The sequence below is a fragment of the Palaemon carinicauda genome, chromosome 10 (assembly GCF_036898095.1).
Source record: "Palaemon carinicauda isolate YSFRI2023 chromosome 10, ASM3689809v2, whole genome shotgun sequence".
Taxonomy (NCBI): Eukaryota; Metazoa; Arthropoda; class Malacostraca; order Decapoda; family Palaemonidae; genus Palaemon; species Palaemon carinicauda.
In genome coordinates this window covers 28,836,955-28,852,427 of record NC_090734.1, presented here as the reverse complement: position 1 = coordinate 28,852,427, position 15,473 = coordinate 28,836,955, and the positions used below count along the sequence as shown (strand labels likewise).

The window sequence follows — 15,473 nt, the reverse complement described above, 5'->3', positions numbered from 1 at the left end:
GAGTATCAAGCTTGTAGGACATCCTGCACGTCCCTCCATTGGGAGGATTTTTCCCTCGAAGACTCCACCACCACCCTCCTCTGTGACGTCAGTACTGGTAGACCGCGACCTTGGATTCCTGCTCCCATGCGCCGACAGGTGTTTGATCTCATCCACGGCCTTTCACATCCCTCGTGCCGTTCTACTGCACAGCTGCTGAAGGCAAAGTTCATTTGGCACGGCATTTCTAAGGATGCTAAGGATTGGGTCCGTGCCTGTACTTCTTGCCAAACTTCCAAAGTACATCGACACACGGATTTAGGAGTGGGCACCTTTCCTCAACCTCAGCGTCGTTTCGCACACATTCACGTCGACGTTGTAGGGCCCCTACCCACATCACAAGGACATCGTTACCTGTTTACCGTCATCGACCGCTCCACTCGTTGGCCTGAAGCCATTCCCATGGAAACTGCAACGTCCGCCTCATGTACATCTGCCTTACTCTCTGGATGGAATTCAAGGTTCGGTATCCCTGAGCATATTACTTCTGACAGGGGGACCACTTTCACCTCTCAATTATGGACGTCATTGGCGAATCTCCTGGGCATCACCCTACATCAGACAATGGCCTACAACCCCGCTGCCAATGGAATGGTTGAACGTTTTCATCGCACCCTCAAAGCAGCTTTGATGTCCCGCTGCAAGGATTGCAACTGGTTTACTCAGCTTCCCTGGGTCCTCCTGGGACTAAGGACCACTCCTAAAGACGCCCTCGACGTCTCGGCAGCCGAAATGGTGTATGGCGACCCGTTGGTCGTCCCTGCCGAATTTTTTCCTTCTACAACCTCCTCTGACGATCTCCAGTGCATACGTCACGTCGTGGGAAAATTTACTCTGTGCCGCCAGACTTACAAGCCCCCAGCGAAGCATCACATACCAACGGACTTGCACTCTGCAACGCACGTCTTCCTTACACTGGCCCTTTCCTTGTGATCCAGCGCAGTCCGAAAGCATTCCTCCTAAACATTCGGGGCAAAGAAGACTGGGTCTCCATTGATCGTCTAAAACCTGCTTATCTTCTGCCAGATGACCCGCCTACAGTTCGCCTCTCTAGATCAGGGCGCCCTATTTAACATGTACAGTTCGTCATTTTTAGGGGGGAGCCATGTACCAACCGTGTTTCACACAATTGTACATAATTACTTTTGTATATATTATGCTTGTATCTTCGCTCTTCCCTCGCACTAGAACATGAAAATTCATGTCTGGTTTTTCCTCTGTGATATTGTCTGTCTTGTGAACTTGTCATGTCCTGTTGCCTTGAGGTTTTGTATATAAGGAGAGTGTTCCACAACAATATAACTCAGTCGTTTCCAATCTGCCTTTGAGTTCATACCCTTACTCGGCGCCGTCACAGTCTTAACAATTTTTTTATAGCGGGATTCAAAGACAAGACAGTGTGTATCAAAATATTATGGATTTATGAGAAAGTGTTAGGTTAAACAACCGTAAACGGGTAATGACCCCATCAATGTTTAGCGATTTTAATAACTCTTTTCATCGGTCATAGGCTGAGCAATAAATTGGTATTATTGTCAAGGTTATTGTTTTGCATCCCTATTACAAAAAATAAAAAAAATTAAGGATATTTTGCTACAATAATTGTAAATCGCAGATGTAACTTAACAAAGCATTATGTAGGTCTCTAAGGAATTGGAGATTAGATAACAATGAAGAAATGATACATCGTTACATGAACAAATATATATATATATATATATATATATATATATATATATATATATATATATATATATATATATATATATATATATATATATATATATATATATATATATATATAAATATATATATATATATATATATATATATATATATATATATATATATATATATATATATATATATATATATATATATATATATATATATATATATATATATATGTTGGTGTGGTACTGTTATTAACACACATGCGGGTTCCCATCAAATGTCTCTTTAATATGTTGTAATATTTAGACTTGGTAGGTTATATCTTTAAGTAAGTCTAGATAAGTTAACTTTAAAATAGTTTATTCCTTTAAAACAGTTATTAACATCTCCATCACAGGAGTATAGATGGTTTGGTCGGATGACCATTCCGTATGACAACTTAATAGGAACTGGCTAAAATATCAATATCACAGATATCGTATAGTCAGTTATATCAGCATTTAAACACATAATGTAAACTAAACATTAATAGAGGAAGACACTTGCATCCGGCGAGACACAACTCTTTCTCACGGTTTGTATTTGTGTTTACTCTTCTTAAAAATGTTACATTGCTAAGGTTTGGCATTCGCATCCTGGTTATGACATGACTATGCCATTTCTCACACTCGCTTCTACTTCCATATTGACCTCTTAGGTCATGTATTTAAACATGTAATTTTACATATATATATATATATATATATATATATATATATATATATATATATATATATATATATATATATATATATATATATATATATATATATATATATATATATATATATATATATATATGTTGAGGTGCCGGTGATGGGAGATGAGAATGACAGAGAGATTACAATAGAGGAAGTGAGGAGAGCACTAGATGAAACGAGAGTAGGAAAAGCATCTGGTATGGATGGTGTGAGAGCTGAGATGCTGAAGGAAGGGGGTGTGACTATAATTGAATGGTTGGTGAGATTGTTTAATAGATGTTTTTTGTTGTCAATGGTACCAGTAGATTGTGTTTGTGCATGTATTGTACCACTATATAAGGGTAAGGGAGATGTGCATGAGTGTTGTAATTCAAGAGGTATTAGTTTCTTGAATGTAGTGGGAAAAGTGTAGGGTAGAGTACTAATTAACTGGATTGAGGATAATACAGAGAATACAATCTTAGACGTACAGGGTGGTTTTAGAAGAGGTAGGGGTTGTATGAATCAGATTTTTACAGGTAGGCATATATGCGAGAAATATTTAGCAAAAGGTGTATGTTGCATTTATGGATCTGGAGAAAGCATATAATAGAATTGATAGGGAAGCAATGTGGAATGGGATGAGGTTATATGGAGTTGGTGGATGGCTATTGGAAACAGTGAAAAGTTTCCACAAAGGTAGTAAAGCATGTGTTAGGATAGGAAATGAAGTGAGCGATTGGTTTCCGGTGAGAGTGGGGCTGACACAGGGATGTGTGATGTTGCCGTGGTTGTTTAAATTGTATGTTGATGGAGTGGTGAGAGAGTTGAATGCTCGAGTGCTGGGACGAGGAAAAAACTGGTAGACGAGAATGACCATGAATGGGAGGTAAATAAGTTGTTCTTTGTGGATGATAATGTACTGGTTGCAAACATGGAAGAGAAGCTTAGCCAATTAGTGACAAAATTTGGAAGGGTGTCTGAGAGAAGGAACTTGAGAGTTAATGTTGGTAAGATTAAGGTTATGATATGTATGAGAAGGGAAGGTGGTGCAAGGTTGAATGTCATGTTGAATGGAGAGTTACTTGAGGAGGTGGATCAGTTTAAGTTCTTGGGGTCTGTTGTTGCAGCAAATGGTGGACTGGAAGCAAGTGTGCGTTAGAGAATGAATGAAGGTTGCAAAGTGTTGGGGTCAGTTAAGGGAGTAGTAAAAAATAGAGGGTTGAACATGAATGTAAAGAGAGTTTTCTATGAGAAAGTGATTGTACCAACTGTGATGTATGGATCGGAGTTGTGGGGAATGAAAGTGACGGAGAGACAGAAATCGAATGTGTTTGAGATGAAGTGTCTAAGGAGTATGGCTAGTGTATCTCGAGTAGATAGGGTTAGGAACGAAGTGGTGATGGTGAGAACCTAGGTAAGAAATGAGTTACCAGCTAGAGTGGATATGGATGTATTTTGGTTATTTGGCCATGTAGAGAGAATGGAAAATAGCTGTCTGCTAAAGAAGGGGATGAATGCAAGAGTTGATGGGAGAAGTACAATAGGAAGGCCAAGGTTTGTGTGAATGGATTGAGTGAAGAAAGCTCTGGGTGATAGGAGGATAGTGTGAGAGAGGCCAGAGAGCGTTTTAGGAATAGGAATGAATGGCGAGGAATTTTGACGTAGTTATGGTAGGCCCTGCTGCTTCCTCCGGTGTCTTAGATGACCGCGGAGGTAGCATCAGTAGGGGATTCAGTGTTATGAAGCTTCATATGCGGTGGATAACGGGGGAGGGTGGGCTGTGGCACCCTAGCAGTACCAGCTGAACTCGGTTCAGTCCCTTGTCACGCTGGGAAGAACGTAGAGAGGAAATATCCCTTTTATTATTTTTTTATATTTTTGTTTCATATGATGATGTCACTACCCCCCAAAATTTGGGGAAGTGCCTTGGTATCTATATATATATATATATATATATATATATATATATATATATATATATATATATATATATATATATATATATATATATATATATATGTATATATATATATATATATATATATATATATATATATATATATATATATATATGTATGTATATATATATATATATATATATATATATATATATATATATATATATATATATATATATATATATATATATATATATATATATATATATATATATATATATATATATATATATATATATGTATATGCATATTTATATATATATATATATATATATATATATATATATATATATATATATATATATATATATATATATATATATATATGTAATATATGTATATGCATATTTATATATATATATATATATATATATATATATATATATATATATATATATATATATATATATATATATATATATATATATATATATATATACGGTATATATATATATATATATATATATATATATATATATATATATATATATATATATATACATATATATATATATATATATATATATATATATATATATATATACATAAATATATAGGTATATATATATATGTATATGTATATACCTATATATATATATATATATATATATATATATATATATATATATATATATATATATATATATATATATATATATATATATATATATATATATATATATATATATATATATACATATATATACCTATATATATATGTATATATATATATATATATATATATATATATATATATATATATATATATATATATATATATATATATATATATATACATATATATATATATATATATATATATATATATATATATATATATATATATATATATATATATATATATATATATGTATATATATATATATATATATATATATATATATATATATATATATAGGTATAGATATATATATATATATATATATATGTATATATATATATATATATATATATATATATATATATATATATATATATATATATATATATATATATATATATATATATATATATGAAAAAAAATACTCATAAAGTTATTTTTTATTAGAACAGTCGTAGTACTGGTTTCATGGAGGTAACTCATAGGTGATACACTGATATGAAATCAAAATAAAATCTCATTCATATTCAGAATTATTGCTTCTCTCAAGATTCTAAATCTATAATTTCAAAACCCAATTTTCATGCAAAATGGGAATGAGGTTTCTAGCCCCTTAGAGGTACGTGTTGTTCCCTAATTCGTAATTATGTAAATAAAAACATAAAAAGTACAGTGAAGGAATTACCAATTGTTATATTCCTTTTATTATTATTATTTTTTTTTTTTTGGGGGGGGGGTCTGTTCTGTTCAAAAAAATTCCAAATTATAGAATGGCGTCACCAACGTGTTTTATTATCATATACTTCTTGGACTCCAGGAACGTGTAAGGGGAAAATAGGCTACTCTTTTGGTCCATATTGATACTGCAAGTATTCATTCCTGTGTTTACTTATTGAAAGGCGCGCAGAAAGATCACATCCATTCAGAGCTTCAGTTCATGTAAAGTAAGGATTTCCTCCTTTATTGAAATGAAAAAAAAAATTAGTCAGTAGCTTCATAACATAGAAGATTATATATATATATATATATATATATATATATATATATATATATATATATATATATATATATATATATATATATATATATATATATATATATATATATATATATATATATATATATATATATATATATATATATATGCAGAAGAACCACAGGGAAAATGAAAATACAGAATATACACTTGAGTCCTGACTAGTTTCGTGATACTTCCTCAGAGGACTGATTTATTGAGAGAGGTTTCTTACATTTTATAGGGAAAGCAAAAGTACGAACATACATATAGAGATTTAGAGAACAATGACACTCCCTTACCCGCTACCTGGGTTTGACTCAGGTGTGCGTAGGAGGAGTCCGAAAGCTCGTTAGACACCTGCTAAAAAGGGTCATTTCTAGTGGCGGGTATATTCTTGTTTTCTTCTTATTTTACTTTCATTACAGTTATTTATATGTCAATGCGGTAGCCATATCTATATAAATACATAAGCAAAACATACACAAAAATACAAATATATATACATATATATATATACATACATATACACATACATATACACATATACATATATATATATATATATATATACATATATACATATATATATATATATATATATATATATATATATATATATATATATATATATATATATATATATATATATATATATATATATATATATATATATATATATATATATATATACATACACACACATACATATACATACATACACACACACATACATATACATATACATACACATACACATATACGTATATATACATACATACAGATACAAATACATATACATATACATAAATACTTACACATACACATACATATACATACACATACACATATACATACATATACACACACATATATACATGTATACATATATACACATACATACCTATGCATATATACATTCATATGTATACAACATTAATATCATAAACATATAATCATGTATATATCAATACTTATATCTAGCATAACACTATATAGTGCCAATATACTTATGCATACTATATAAAATAATTGTTTCCTTTAATGAATGGTAGCTTAGATCTAAATATTAATTTCACACCGACGTTAATTATTCACAATACATTCAATTCTACATTAAGTGGTTAATGTTTTTTTATATAGTTTACAAATATCTTTACATATAAAGGCGTCGAGTTTATACATTCCATGACCAATATTCAAGTTGTTTTCAAAGGTTTCTTTTATGAAACTGGACTCTATGATGTTTCTTTCTACTAAGTTATTTGAATAAACCAATTTCTTTGCACCTGACCAATTAATAGGGTGATTTTTATCTCTAACGTGGGCAAAGAGTGCATTATTATCTTGAGCATACCTGACACTTTTCTTATGTTGTTCAATTCTCTTTTCTAGGCCTTTACCAGTTTGACCAATATAGTATTTTTTCACAAGCATTGCATGGAATACGATATACACATCCCTTGGTAATGTCAGGAGAATTCTTTATTAAGGCTGTTTTTATTGTATTTTTACTCCTAAATGCTACATTTACATTGAAGTTTTTTAACAGTTGGGGAATTTCTTTAAATGAATCACAATAAGGTAGTACAAGTAAATTTTGTGTGTTATAGTTTTTTCTGTTATCATTACCGAAAAAAGTCTTTTTTGCTGTTCTTAGGGCATCATCTAATACAATTTCAGGATACTTTAGTTTTTTACCTATTGCTCTAATACCATTTATTTCGTCATCAATATATTCAGGGCTGCAGACTCGGAATGCTCTTAAAAACATAGAAGTAAATACAGATTTCTTAACTTTGTTGCCTTGGTTTGAGTAATAATGGACATATGCCGAGATATTCGTTGGCTTTCTGTATACACTGAACTTGAGACTATTATTACATCTATGTATGCGACAATCCAAAAAAGGTAGGGTACAATTATTCTCCAGCTCCATAGTGAAATTTATTGATGGTACCAAACTATTCAATCTAAGAAGAAAGTTATCTAAATTTTCATTAATAAATGACGTTGGATGTTCTGTTCGTTATTTTAGTGTTCTTGGTATTATTATTGTTTACCTTTGATTTACCTTCCAAATGATAGCCACTACCTTACGAACCTCGCAACATTTCTTCATGGTAAGAAATTATTTGCTCTTAGTTGTACACCTATGTTTTACGTAAATAATTATTATATAAAGCTATTATGGTTCAATAGTGATATGTTAACAGTGACCTTTTGTTTTAATCTCTTGCTTGAGTATTTATGTTGCAAACACTCAACTGTACTTTACCTTACCTTGTCTTGCCTGTTTGACATATTGCCTTAACTTGTATGACCTGTTGGATGTACCATTTTACTTACCTGGTGCAAAATCTGTCATCATGGATCTACCATCTCCAGCCATCTCGACAATTTCAAGAGTGTACCCACATTGCAACCTACGTGTCATCTATTACTATTATGAGTTGTTCTATTTATTGTTAATAAATGAATAATTTTTATAGTTCTTTTTACTAAATACCAGTATAGCCCAAGTTTTAGGAAACAAGCGCCTAATTCGTTTCCATCTGCAAATAAAAGCTTGACAATTGTTGCAAATAGTAGGATCATTTGCAGAGTTGTTTGACTGTGTTACTTATGTATGATTTATATTTAGAGTTTACTGCTGACAACTATGTGAACTTCTTTACCTGTGAAGGTTGGTGGATTTTCTTTAAATGTTCTGCAAGGTTTGTGGCCTATCACTGGAAGTTATATCACTGGAGTTAAGGTAAAGTTCTGTCTATGTTGTTTCTTTTGTGTCAGGCGAGTTTTCATGTGAAAGCCCTTTATTGAAAGTGGAATAAATTCTCGTTGTGGTGCAATATAAAATTGTATTGGTTCGTGCTGTCATATTACGTACTAGGAAAATGTTGAGGTCGGGAAGTGAATTAGAAACCGTATCGTTATCCTATTAATTCTAGGTAATTCAGTCCGATTGTTTTCTCATCCTTGAATGTTCCTATTGTGCATTCAGTTTCTTTATGCTAGTTTATTTTTTTGGCATGGACGTTTTTATCATTGATGAAGGAAAACACATAACAGACATTGGTAATAATTGAAGTACTACTTCTAAAGTAAAGTTCATGATTAGCAATATTTCATAATTTAATGTTTTACTAATACTTATTATTAAGTTTTTTTTTTTTTTTTTTTTTTTTTTTTTTTTTTTTTTTTTTTTTTTTTTTTTTTTAATAACTGTATGCTTACCCATCATTATTATGAATCTTGTTGATTTGATGGATAAGGTGACCGGACAGTTTGATTCTGGACATTTCGATACCGGACATTTTGATACCGGACATTTCGCTATTGGACATTTTGTGACTAAGATTTTTCGTTACCGGTCATTTCGATACCGCTATATATATGTGTGTACGCGAATATATTGGAGTTTATTCTAAGTGACATGCTGTTCTTGCAAGTGGTTGTGTAAATGATTGCCATACTGTTTGTGTAATTGGTTGCTTAAATAATTTCCATACAGTTCTTGTATTTGGTTGTTTAATTAATTGCTCCACTGTCTTATAATTGGTTGTCTAAATATTCTTTTTAACTATATAAACATTGATCGGAACCTGAAAATATATGTATATATCACGCTCAGTCTACTACTAACGCTTGGCTATCAACTACGGCTGCTGCATTTGCGGATATATATATATATATATATATATATATATATATATATATATATATATATATATATATATATATATATATATATATATATATATATATATATATATATATATATATATATATATATTTATATAAATATATCTTTTTTTATTGTATCACCCATGCCTCGTCTAATTGCTTCAACAAAAAATGGAAAGAAATTAGTGGATGATGTAAACTATATATATAATAAACACAAAACTAATAGGGATGGTTCCAAGTAATATTGGCAGTGTGAAAAGAGGTTGTGTAAAGCCCGTGTACACACCTATGTTGGTGATGGTGACAACAAATTTGTTAAGATTGTAGGCGAGCATAATCACAGTGCTACAGCAGCAAGAGTTGCATAAAAAATAGCACATCATCAAATGAAAATAATCTCAGGATCTACACAAGATGCTCCTCGGACTATAATATGTGAAGAAACCCAAAGTATGAATGTTTGTCCTCTTTCAGAATTACCTTCAGTATCATCAGTGAGTCGTAGTATCAGACGTTGGAGACGAGTAGAAGATAATGTACCGCCTATACCCCAGGAACGGCAAGGTTACTTAATTCCTGATCAGTATTGTTACCTTGACAATGGTTTGAAGTGGCTACAGTTTGACAGTGGTAAACATGATACTGAAAGAATTTTGATATATGCAACTGACTCTGCAATTTGTGACATCAAAAGAGTTAAAAAGAGGGCAGTATATGAAACATTTACAGTAAGTGTAGCCCAATTATTCATTATCAACTGTACACTTTACATATTCAACACAGCGACGTTAGTGTTCCGAGAATGTTCGCCTTGCTGCCAAATAAAACACAAGATACTTACAATAGACTATTTACTATTATGAAAGAACTTTTGCATAATGTTGAACCAGCCACTGTGAGGATGAATTTTTAAAAAGCGGCCATCAATAGTTAATTAGATATCTTTCCTAGTTCAGATGTTACCTGTTGCCTATTTCACCTCTCACAAAATGTTTACAAACAAGTTGTAACAATAGATTTTCAACAGCAATATCACCAAGATAATGATTTTAGTTCAAAAGCGATATGTTTATCCGCACTTGCTTTCCTTTCCATTGACGATGTTATTGTTGGCTTCGAGGAATTAACTGATGACGACGATTTTATATTGGAGGAGTGAGAGGTCGTGACCAACGAAGGCGAAGAGTCGAGCCAGTCTTCCCTATTCGTTTATGAAATGTTCATGAACGCACTGAAAATGATATGCCATGCACCAATAACTATGTTGAATGATTCCATAATGCACTAAGAACCTCCGTGACAATTGTGCATCCTAATATTTGATCCCTTATAACTGCTTTAAAACATGAAGGGGCTCTCAGTGCAACAAGAATTTCACATCTCAATCGTGGAGATAGCGTAACCTCCCCCCCCCAAAAAAAAAATACTGGGACGTCAATCAGCGTATAAGAAAATTGCTAGAACAGTATGCCCCTGCAAATAAAATCCAATATCTTCGTGGTATTGCTCATAACATTGAACATTTTTAACTATATAATATTGTTGCTTGTATCATTTCTTTTTTATACTTGTTATATATTTTTCACAATATGAATCCTTTTAGTCTTCGATAGTTATTTTATTTGTACTTTTAACTCTTTACTTATAGTTATATTTTGGTTTTATACCTTATATATATATGTGTATATATAGTGGTATCGAAATGACTGGTAACGAAAAATCCTTGTCACAAAATGTCCAATACTGAAAAGTCCGGTATCAAAGGGTCTGCTATCGAAATGTCCAGTATCAAACTGTTCTAGAACCGATGGATAAGGCTATTAAGCTTGGTATGAAAACTGCTAAAGCTGAGGAATATATAGCAAAACAACAGGCTAGAGAGGATAGAGTAGCTGAGAGAGAGGAGAAAAGGTTTCAGTTAGAGTTGGCAGAAAAGGCAAAGCAACAGGCTAGAGAGGATAGAGTAGCTGAGAGAGAGAGGAGAAAAGGTTTCAGTTAGAGTTGGCAGAAAAGGATAAAGATAGGATATTTAAATTAGAATGTCTTAAGAGAGAAAGGGAGAGAAGGAGGAAGTCAGGAAACATGAGTTAGCCAAAGCTGAGTTGAGAAATAGTGGTGCTATAGGTGGTGTAGGTAGCGAGAATGTATTATCTTTGCAAAAAATTCCCCCTTTTGATGAGAAAACTGATGAAATTGATGTGTACATGAATAGATTTGAGAAATTAGATGAATTTCATAAATGGGGGCCGGAAGACTATGGTACTATGTTAGGCACATTATTAAGGGGACGAGCATTGAAAGTGTACTGTGGACTTGGCCCTGCTATTGCAAGTAATTATCAGGAGTTGAAGCTAGCCTTATTGAAAGCGTTTCAGGTCAATCCTCAGGTATATCAAAAGAAATTTGTAGGGATTTATTGAAACTAATGAAAGCTTTGTGCAGTATTCATATAGACTAAGACAGAATTTTGATAAGTGGTTGCAATTAGCGGATGTTAATAAATCTTATGATGATGTCTGATTTTGTAATCATGTTTCAGTTGTTGGCTAATAGGTCAAGGGATTTGCGAACATTTCTTTTAGAAAGGGTTTGTAAAAATGTTCATGAAATGGCGTTACCTGCTGATAGGTATCTGATTACTCACGGTATTAATAAATGTAGAAATTCTATAATTAAGTCTGATAAATATTCAAAGTTAGGAATGCAACCTAAATCTGATAAAATAGTTGTTGATAATCTTAAAACATCGCAGTGCCACCTATGTAAAGAAATTGGGCATATTAAACCCAATTGTCCAAACAATCCTGTTAATTTTGCTCAGTCTAAATCTTCTAATAAAAATATTCCTAAGATCAGTATCACTCTAGCTAGTGAAGAAAACCTCAGGACTCCTATTGTGGATGAGAAAGGAAGAGTTTTTAACAAAACAGTAGAGGACTTGTTTGATACTGGGTATAATACTGTTGTTCTTAACGAAATTTTGATTCCAACACGTTATCTCAGTAAGGCTAGAACTGTGAAGGTGTTTAATTTCATGGTTGTTCCAATAAATCTGCCCCAAATTAAATGTAACTTTAGAAGTAAATTCTTTTCCGGTAGAGTAAATGCTATCGTAGCACCAATTAAATGTTCTGATGTAATTGTTGGGTTAATACCTGGGTTGAAACAACATATACAGGCAGGAATAAAATTGTTGAGTATAACACCTGTGCCAAATAACGAATTAGATGTAAATAAGTTACATGTTAATGTGGTTACAAGAAAACAGTCTTAGGGAAACTACATTAAAACCGTTGTCTGATGTCTTGTCTGAAGTTAAAGTAAATCCACTAGATTTTAGTAATAAACAGTGGACATGTGTTTCTCTGAGGTCGATTAGGAAAAGCATGAAGGAGGAGGAAGAAATAACTTGCAAAGGGAGAGTTGTTAAGTATATAGTAATTAATAACATGAATTATCGTAAATGTGTGCAAAGTAAAAATCATCTAGATGTTGCTAAAATGAAAATGTTAGTTCCTCTCGAGTATAGAGAGATAATTAAGAAACTTGCACATGAATCCGTTATTTCTGGTAATTTTTCTTCTAAGAAAACTACTGACAAAGTGCTTGTTAAATTCCATTGGCAGAGGGCTAATGCAGAGATTGATAGATATTGTAAGTCTTGTCATAATTGTCAGAAATTTGGGAAAAGAGTGAAGAAAGTGTCTTTATGTAAAATGCCTATAGTTTCGGAACCATTCAGTAGAGTGGCAATTGATATTGTGGGTCCGATTGTTCCTGCTTCAAGTCGTGGTCACAAGTATATTCTTACAATAATTGATTTAGCTACACGCTACCCTAAAGCTGTACCTCTTCGAAATATTGATACTATTACGATAGCTGAAAGTTTAGTAGAAGTATTTTGTAGAGTTGGGTACCAAAAGAAATACTAAGCGACAGGGGAACTCAGTTTAAGTCAGATCTCATGGCAGAAATACATAGATTTTTTATCAATTAGAGCTTTATGTACAAGCCCATATCATGCTGCATGTAATGGAACTGTAAAACGGATGAATGGTGTACTTAAAAATGTTAAAGAAAGTTTGTAGTGATCCTTCAACAGAATGGGACCGGTATATTCCTGGTGTTCTTTTCGCTTATCGTGAAATTCCCAACGATACTCTAAGTTTAGCCCATTTGAACTTTTGTATGGACTCAGTGTCCGTGGCCCTCTAACAATCCTGTTTCAGATATATGTGATATAGAATATCTGAAGGTTGATAAAACCAGTTATCAAATAAGTAAAGATCTTAAAAATTCTCAAACTGATGAACTTGTTAATGTTTTGGATAAATTTCATGATGTAATTGGTGAAAGACCTGGAGTTGCTAGATATATGGAACATGATAGTAAATTGACCTCTAATATTCCAGTTAGTGCTAAACCTTATACTGTTCTAACTAGTTTAACAGATGAATTTAACAATCAGGTTGATCACATGCTCTCACTGGATATAACGGAAGAATCTAATTCTCCATATTGTTCCCCAGTTGTCTTCGTTAAGAAGGCAGATGGGTCTTTGAGGTTGTGTGTTGACTTTCGAAGTCTTAATGAAATAACCGTATTTGATGCCAAACCCATGCCACGTATGAACGAATCCTTACATAAGCTTGCTAATAAAATCTATTTTACAGAGCATGATTTTTCAAAAGGATACTGGCAGGTACCCTTAACTTTAGAAAGCAGAAAGTATATTGTATTTGCAACTAAGTATGGTTTGATGCAATTCAAGAAGATGCCGTTCGGACTCAGCATAGCTTGTTCAACTTTTGTTAGACTTATGACAAAAGTCTTGGCTGGGTTGGAAAATACTGCATGCTATTTTGATAGTGTCCTTATTTATAGTAATAATTGGTCAGATCATATAGTTCATCTTAAAATTTTTTTGTTAAGATTAAGAGAACATGGATTAACAGAGGTGCCCTAAAAAATGCTTCTTTGCTTATAAGAAAATTAAGTATTTAGGATATCATCTTGGTAATAATTCTTTAACACCTCTTTGTAATAGAATTGCCGATATAGTAAATCTTTTCCTTCCATAAACAAAGAAACAATTAAGATTTTTTGTTGGAGTTGTAAGATTTTATAATAAGTTCATTCCACATTTCCCTGTCCTTTCTGCACCATTAACTACTATGCTCAAGAAAAGGAGTTGCAATATTCTTAATTGGACTGATTAACAAATTAAAAGTTTCAATGATTTAAAAGCTTTTCTGACTAAATCACCTATTTAGTTATTGCCAGATTTTAATAAGACCTTTTATCTTCGAACGGATGTATCCATGGATGGTATTGGAGCAGTTTTATTGCAAGGAAGGGATAATGTGCTTATGCCTGTATCATATGCTAGGAAGAAATTTTCAGGAGTAGAAAGACTTTATTCTACAATTGATAAAGAGTATTACGCAATTGTATGGTCTATCTTAAAATTTAAGGAATATCTGTATGGGAAGGAAGTGATCCTGCCAACAGATAATGTTTCCATTAACTTATCTAAATTCCATGTAGAATAAGAATGATAGCTTAATGCGATGGGCTCTTAGCCTGTAACCTTATAATTTCCTGGTTGAGTATATTAAGGGGTCACATAATATCTGTTCCGACATGCCTAACCGATGTATATAATATTTTGAATATTTGAGTTTTATTTAAAGACTCTAGTTTTTTCATGGTATGGGGGTTTGTCAGGTATTTCCTTTCTTAAAACTAGAATC

General features: G+C 32.1%; 1 pseudogene; it reads left to right on the top strand.

Annotated features, from left to right (window-relative positions):
- The first annotated feature begins 3,366 nt into the window (after window positions 1-3,366).
- LOC137647906 (uncharacterized) lies at window positions 3,367-12,994 on the top strand (annotated as a pseudogene).
- Window positions 12,995-15,473: the final 2,479 nt, after the last annotated feature.